Source organism: Rhipicephalus microplus, unplaced genomic scaffold (assembly GCF_043290135.1).
Source record: "Rhipicephalus microplus isolate Deutch F79 unplaced genomic scaffold, USDA_Rmic scaffold_24, whole genome shotgun sequence".
Classification (NCBI taxonomy): Eukaryota; Metazoa; Arthropoda; class Arachnida; order Ixodida; family Ixodidae; genus Rhipicephalus; species Rhipicephalus microplus.
The window spans coordinates 4,883,650-4,891,691 of NW_027464597.1; the positions used below are offsets into that span (position 1 = coordinate 4,883,650).

The 8,042-nt window shown below is 44.1% G+C and overlaps 1 long non-coding RNA gene across 1 annotated transcript in view; it reads right to left on the bottom strand.

The window, feature by feature from the left end:
• The window catches only part of LOC119181432 (uncharacterized), a 34,678-nt gene extending 29,525 nt beyond the window's left edge, over nucleotides 1–5,153 (bottom strand). Inside the window, exon 1 of the long non-coding RNA XR_012889070.1 lies at nucleotides 3,551–5,153. This is a non-coding gene — a long non-coding RNA (uncharacterized LOC119181432). The remainder of the gene's footprint in view (nucleotides 1–3,550) is intronic.
• Nucleotides 5,154–8,042: the final 2,889 nt, after the last annotated feature.

The following is an 8,042-nucleotide window of genomic DNA, read 5'->3' on the forward strand; positions in this document are numbered from 1 at the left end:
TTTATCTCAACTCCTTGCTCAAAATTTTAAAGCCATTTGAGCTTTTTTAACACCGAACGTAGTGAGACTATGCACATACATGTGCAGCCCCAGTGTGTTGAATTTGCATAGCATTTTGAAAATATAAATTGGCAAATTCCAATTTGTTTGAGGCATGAAAAAAAACTGGTAAATTCATGCAATGCTGATGCTTGCTGTATGTTCTGAATTCAATAGTTTGGTTGAGATTGTTGAATGTGCATAGGAGAGATAGGGCTGCAAAGCTTTGCAATGGAACCTGTGAAACTGAAATTCAGAAGGAAGTCCATTGCAGCACGAAATAAAACACTAATAGCATAGTACTAGGCACTACACTTTATTTTTGTGCTGTAATGGCTCATTAAGTATTAACGAAATACCCCAGTTGCAGGTTATCTAATGAGATGCCATCCAGTTAAGAAAGTGACATTTTGACTTTTGGAGCAGGTTCTGTAGCTGGAAAAGTAGTGCTTTGAAGAAGCCTTGATTGTTTTTGGAGCAGGAAAAATGCTAGCCTGCAGCAGCTATAGGTGTTTTCAGAGCAGATAACAAAACATTCCAAATGACTCCTAGAGCTTAATGCATCATTTAAGGCTCATATATATTCTCTTATTAGACATATTTCACAAACAATAATCACTGATTTGCTAGAATCGTAAGGCATATGGATGATCTTGGAACACCTAGTTAGTGTTACCATATTTTGAATAAGTAGCCACATTAAAATTTTCAGAAATCAAATGAGCTAAGCAAATTAACATTTACAATGCTTATTCTTGTGACATAAACGAGGTCAAAGCTGATGAAAATGCTAAATATAATCAGTCACACATCAATAAATTGTCACAGCAGAGGCTTGTACGACTAAGAAGTTAGCCCACATTTCGCCAAAGCTTTATGATTATAAAGTAAAAATATACATAGGATATATGTAAAAAATGCGTGTATGTGTAGCATTGTCAATTTTCTAGTATACAGCTATTATACAAGCTGTATATTAGATGAGAGTATACAGCCCGTTTTTGTTTTTATCTGGGCTCTCTGGATGGTCACATGGTTTAACTTCATTGTTTTTAGTTCCCCCAATGCCATTTCGGAGCAGTTGCTAACAAAAACCTGTTTGGAGAAGCATGCAGCAGCAGCATTTCTCCTTTAGAGCAATTGGAGCAGCTCTTCCATCACTGTCATGGTATCTTGACGAAATTCGCACTTTCTGTAGCTGTCAAGCTATCCTTGGTTACGAGGCAATAGTAGTACGACTTTTTGCCATCGAAGGACCCCCTCCAACAAATGGCGTCGTCATAGCCTTTGCGCCACGTCCACGAGAGAAATCTCAAAGCAACGTGTTGAAGCACGTTGCAAAGCGACCACGATGCCACGCTGACGCAGCAACACCGTTGGCTGGAGGGGGTCCCTTTGAGGACAAAAAGCCGCATTGCTCTTGACTTGCGACCGAGCATGGGTAGCCTGACGACGCTTATTAGTTGAAGTAGAAAGCAGTTTGAAGGCCTGTGTGGCAAGTCTTCCATAATATACTGAGAACCGGTGTAATTTAAAACACTAAAGGTAGGCATGTATATCCTGCAAACTAAAATGTGATATAGATCATGAAAAAGAAAGGTAATACACAGAAACCATATGTAAAATACTGCTCTTCACTAGTAGGCAAATGCATGAATTGTGAATCGCTGTTTATTTTCGTATGTGCCTCATGTGCAGTGTAAACGGAAAATATTATGTAGTCTGGCTGAAACTAAACCAATTTAGTAAACATGGGAATAGTAGCCTCATATAATAAAAGCGAAGTGTGAGGCTTTTGTTCTCAATTTTTTCAATGTTTGCCTTAGGGCATGCATTTTGCGATACGCAAAGTTGGCTTGGTTGTTAACAGGCAGAAATAGATAGGCTGTTCATAGACGTAGGAAATTGATGTGCCTAGTAAGTAATCGCGATAGGTTCAATTCATGGGCAAGTCAGAATTGTGTCGTGCGCAATATTGGCTTGCAGGTGTAAGTACGTGTCGGCGTGCCAATGCCAGATATTTCAGAATGGCACGAACACTGCTGTGCTCTTCGAAATCCCGGTAAGTTTGTGCATATTACCACAAGTCACCAGTGGCTGAGCATTCGCAGGTAAGAGTGAGGTAATTATAGGTTCAGATCAACGGCCACAGTCCTGGAGACGATGGCATCAATTGCTCATTAGTTTATTCCCAGATGCGGCTTGCGTGTCGCAGCCTAAAGGTAGCTCCCTTAATTAAATTAATCTACGTGTATTGTGGAGGTGCTTGCAAGTGAAAACTAACAGTCTTATTGTACAGAGCGGTCATAATACTTCAGTTGTTTAATATTCGTACACGGACCTTGCGAGCTAGTTGAGCCAGAATCGCGAAACTATGCAACAAGAGGACCGTCGGGCGCTTTCAAGAAACGAGGCAACAGCATAATCGACTATCACGGCACATTACAGATAACTCGTAGTTAGTGGTTATACTTGAGCAGCTTTGATGTCACAAAACTGTGAAACGAAAAAGTTAAGCGTCTCGGTTAGGGTCAGCGTTCGTTGGTGAACGCACCCTGCTGATCAATCAATGAAAAGTCTCAACGAACAACCCCAGAAACTGCCCAAATAACCAGATTTTAAAGTGCAACGATCGCGGGTTCGGCACCACCTGCTGCGACTCTATTCAGTTTTCCCCTTCGTCCCTAATACTGAGACGCGATATTTTAATTGCACAGCAAGAAAACACGCCCCGACTTCTGTAACGCGCGGTTTATTGCATTAATAACGTCGTACACACACTCGCGGACAAGTTCATCGCACTCGCGAAATACACTGCGGACGACGCGTCGATGATTCCCTAACTTTGAGACACGATCTCTTAACTGCACAGCAGCGCACACAGGAAGAGAACGCGCCCCAACGTCTGCAAGGCACGGTTCATTCGGTTAATAAAAAATGGCCTCTTAATTGCACATCAGCACAGAGAAAGAGAACGCGTCCTAACGTCTGCAGGGCGCGGAAAAAACGGCCAGCGGCGCTCATGCACTCGAAAAATGCACCGCGGACGACACAGAAATCTTACGGAGAAGCCATAACTACAGGAGCAATTTTTTTGCCAAATTTGGCGGCAGTCTGGCAACAACTTATGCAACACGCCACGGAGGAAAGGTGTAGGCCCCGCCACGGTGGTCTAGTGGCTAAGGTACTTGTCTGCTGACCCGCAGGTCGCGTATCAAATCCCGGCTGTGGCGGCTGCATTTCCGATGGAGGCGGAAATGTTGTAGGCCCGTGTACTCAGATTTGGATGCACGTTAAAGAACCCCAGGTGGTCAAAATTTCCGGAGCGCTCCACTACGGCGTCTCTCATAATCAAATGGTGGTTTTGGGACGTTAAATTCCACAAATCAATCAAATCAAAGAAAGGTGTGCAACGCCAAAGAGAACCTTGCCGCGGGTTCGATATAGAAAGCTTGTAAACGGTAGTGGCAGGTGGTGTTGGTCGTGGTCGCGTTTCAAATGTTACCCTCACCTGGGATACACAAGTGACGTATGAGAGTATCAGTGGAAGCATTCCCCAGGGTCTGAGGGTGCTCTCGCATGTGCTCAACACGAGTCCTACAATCACGGCGTAAGAAGAGCCTGGAAACCGTGGCACACACCCACGCAGGGGGTATTCTAGGCACTATACTGGGGAATTCGCCAAGAACCGAATATCACGGATTATACGGGCGCGTATCCACAAAAAGTGCTTTCAGAAACACGCGGTAGAACTGGTACAACAGCTTGAGACGGCGAAATAATTCGAGCATCACGTGATTTTTCTATTGTCATAACCAACGCCTTCTCTAAACAATGCCTGGGGAATGGCTCGCGCTCCCAGCGGAGTTGGTCTGCCTCCAGTTTTGAGCAAGCGCCGCGCGGTGGCGCTCGCGACCGAGACTATTATAACAGAGAGGTGCATAGGTGGGGTGGTTTTCAACGAGACAGAATTCACTTCGATGGGCGGCTAGGTCATGAGGTGGGTTGGCGACTTGCAGGACGCGCAGTAGCTTTTTTGGAGGGGCAAGCGGGCCCTTCGGGGTGCAGGATAGCTAGTAACGAGGAAAACAACCAGGGAGACTCTTTGACAGGTGGTATGGACAGATACGTACGATTCCAAAGTGGCACCAGTATCTAAGTTAGGTAGAGTCCAAGGCATAGACGTAGCCACGAGCGCCGAGCCAATTCAGACATAGGGTATATTAACATGCAGGGTGGTAGGAACAGGCTGAAGTGGGAAGAGATAGAACAGCTAAGGGAAGAGAGGCCGATGGTATACGGTTTTGTAGAAACACATCTCAGGGACATGGAACAACCTCCGAACAATCCGGACTACGCGTGGGAATATTGTAATAGAACAGAAGGCAGCAGAAAGGGGGGTGGTATTGGGGCATCCATTCATAAAAGTACAGACTGGCAAAGGTTCAAACAGGAGTGCAAGGAACATTTATGGCTAAAAGGGAAAGTGGCAGGTCAAATGACACTCCTTGGTTTCGTGTACTTGTAGACGGAAGCAAAGGCCAGAGAGAAAAACCAGGCAATGGTAGAGTGTATATCAAAGGACATTCAGGAGTTAGGAAGAGAGTGCGAGATAATTATACCAGGAGACATATGAATGCGCACGAAGAAGATATAGATGGGTATACCGACCCGACAGGCAAAATGATCATGGATATGTGTGAAAGGCTTGATTTGATCATTTGCAACAGTACCGAGAAGTGTGAAGGGCAAATAACATGGAAGGTAGGAAGGCTGCAGTCGACGATAGATTATGCACTGATGTCACATAGGATGTATGATAAGCTCAGGGGAATGCACATAGATGAAGGTGGCTCCAGAAGTCTGGGTAGTGATCACAAACGTATCAAGCTAAGTTTTGGAAGAGCAGTGAAAGTGGGAAGGAGACAAGATGAGCAACTACAGGAAAATTTTCATCCAGAAAGGCAAATTGAAATAGCCACTAAACAAATTGAGAAAGTAATCACGGAGGATAATAAGACAGTGTGGACATACACGAATCTAATCAGACTCTTTGAGCTAGAGCTTGCTAAGACGCGTGACAAGTCACCCCGGAAAAGAAGACACAAACCCAAAAGTTGGTGGGATGAGGAAGTTAAGAGAGCCAGACATGCTAAGCACAGACATGCTTAGCATGTCTGGCTCTCTAGGGAACACAGACATGCTAAGCAGCGGGGTGAACCGACAGATGATGTTGAAAGAAAATGGGAAACCTTTCTAAGCTGTAGAAGGGATGCATCCCTTCTGATCAATGAAAAGATTAGAAGAAAGGGAGCTCAGTGGCTGGCAGAAGTACATAAAAAAGATAGAAAGGCAGCTGCGAAATTTTGGAACCATAGAAACTCCCTAAGAAATGAGACGAGCCTAGAGCAGAGTTTTATAACTACAGCCCAAGGTGCTAGGCTAGAAGGGGACGAAGCTATTGAATATATAAGAACGAGGATGACAAAAAAATTTCAACAAACAAGTGCTTTATGCACCACAATAGACAAGGATGAATGAAGTGGTGCAATGGCTCCATTTTCACGAGAGTGGGAAAGGGCTGAGAAGAGGGTTCCTAGTAGTACATCAACAGGCCCAGATGGCATTCCAATTATGCTGATAAAGACATTAGGTCCAAAGTCTAAGCAGGCTTTGAGAGAGGCAGTGAGCAAATAATAAATGATGGTGAATTCCCCGATGGATGGAAACTTAGCAGGATGAGCATTATCTATAAAGGAAAGGGGGACAAAGCTGACATAAACAACTACCGTCCTATAACAGTGACATCAATGGTCTACATGCTGGCGATGCAGATTATAAAGGAAAGACTGCAGGCGTGGATAGAGGATGAGGGGTTGCTGGGGGAACTGCACAATGGGTTTCGGAAACACAGGAGGTTGGAAGACAATCTGTTCTCACTGACGCAGTGAGAACTACGCAGTGAGAAATAGCAGAAAAGGAACACAGGCCCCTGTGGCTAGCATTTTTGGATATCAAGGGAGCGTACGATAGCGTGGTTCAAGAGAAATTGTGGGGAATACTGGACACACTAGGCGTGGAATATGTAGTCAATAATCTTTTAAAGGATATCTATAAAGGTAACAAGGTAGTTATAAAGTGGGAAAAACAGGTATCCAAGCCTGCAGAGGTAAAACGGGGGCTTAGGCAGGGGTGTCCCCTGTCACCCTTATTATTCATGATGTACCTACAAGGATTAGAGGCCAAATCAGAGGGAAGTGGACCTGGCTTCAACCTCTCTTTCGTCAAACAAGGAAACTCATTTAACAGGCACTACCAGCATTGATGTACGCAGATGATATAGTGCTAATGGCCGACAACAAGGAAGATTTGCAGAGGTTGGTGGACATCTGCGGCAATGAGGGAGATATGTTAGATTTTAGATTCAGAAAGAAAAAATCAGCAGCCATTATTTTCAATGACAACGAAGGTAGTGATCGAGCTTAGAATACAGGAGGTCACGCTAGAGATAACAGATAAATACAAATATCTGGGCGTATGGATAAGTAATGGGACCGAGTACCCGAGGGAACACGAAATATACGTGACGACTAAAGGTAACAGGAATGCAGCAGTGATGAAAAATAGGGCACTGTGGAAATACAGTAGGTATGATGTTGTGAGAGGAATATGGAAAGGGGTCATGGTTCCTGGGCTGACGTTCGGCAATGCGGTCTTGTGCATGAGATCAGAAGTTCAAGCAAGATTAGAAATTAAGCAACGTGGAATAGGTAGGCTTGCTTTAGGAGCTCACGGGAATACACCAAATCAGGGAGTACAAGGTGATATGGGATGGACATCATTTGAGGGCAGGGAAGCTAGCAGCAAGATAAAATTTGAGAAGCGATTGAGAGAAATGGGGGAACAGCGTTGGGCTAGGAAGGTTTTCAGCTACTTGTACATGAAGAATGTCGATACAAAATGGAGGAAGCGAACCAGAAAATTGACTGGTAAATACTTAGAAAACAGCAGGTGGCCAAACCAAAAAGAACTATCGGTTAAGAAGAAAGTGAAGGAAACGGAGACTGACATGCGGAGAATGGGCATGATTAAGAAGTCCGCATTATTGATCTATCGAACTTTTAAGCAGGAAATTGCCAAGGAAAGGATTTATGATAATACTCGGGGTAGTTCTCTACTGTTTGAGGCCAGGACGGGAGTACTGCGAACCACGACATATCGGGCCAAATACGAAGAGGTAGACACGGTATGCAGTGCGTGTGGAGAGGAAGAAGAAACTGCCGAACCTTTCATAATGTTCTGTAAAGGGCTTCACCCTGTAGTTCAGGATGATGGCGCAGAGTTTTTCAAAGCACTGGGGTTTAGGGACCGGGAGGGCAAAATAGACTTTAAGCGGGTAGACTTAACTAGAAAGAGGTTATCTGATTGGTGGCTTAAGTCAAGGCATGAGGGAAAATTAAACTCTTCACTGCAAAGTATGAATCCTCAAACTCACTTTTTAATGATAAAAAAATAATCTAGTTTTTGGTTCATTAAGTATTACGGCTTGGAAGCGCTAGCCACCGCCCGATATATATTAATGATCTCCCCGACAGCATTAACTCCACTATAAGGCTATTTGCAGACGATTGTGTAATTTACCGCGAAATAAGCAATGAATTAGATAACCAATTTCTAGTCAGACCTTGACACTGTCTCAACCTGGTGCAATAAATGGCTTATGACTCTCAACTCTAACAAATCTAAATGCATGTCAATAACCCGGCGATCTATTTCTTTCCTCTGTACCTACAGAATTAACGCAGTTCCCCTCCAGCATAACTCTTCATATAAGTACCTCGGCGTTTACATTGCCAACAATCTATCTTGGCACACGCATGTTACCTACATCTGTAATAATTACGCCAACCGAATGCTAGGATACTTACGCCGCAACTTTTCTCGCGCTCCGCTGTCCCTCAAAATTCTACTATACCGATCACTAATTCGCCCAAAGCTTGAGT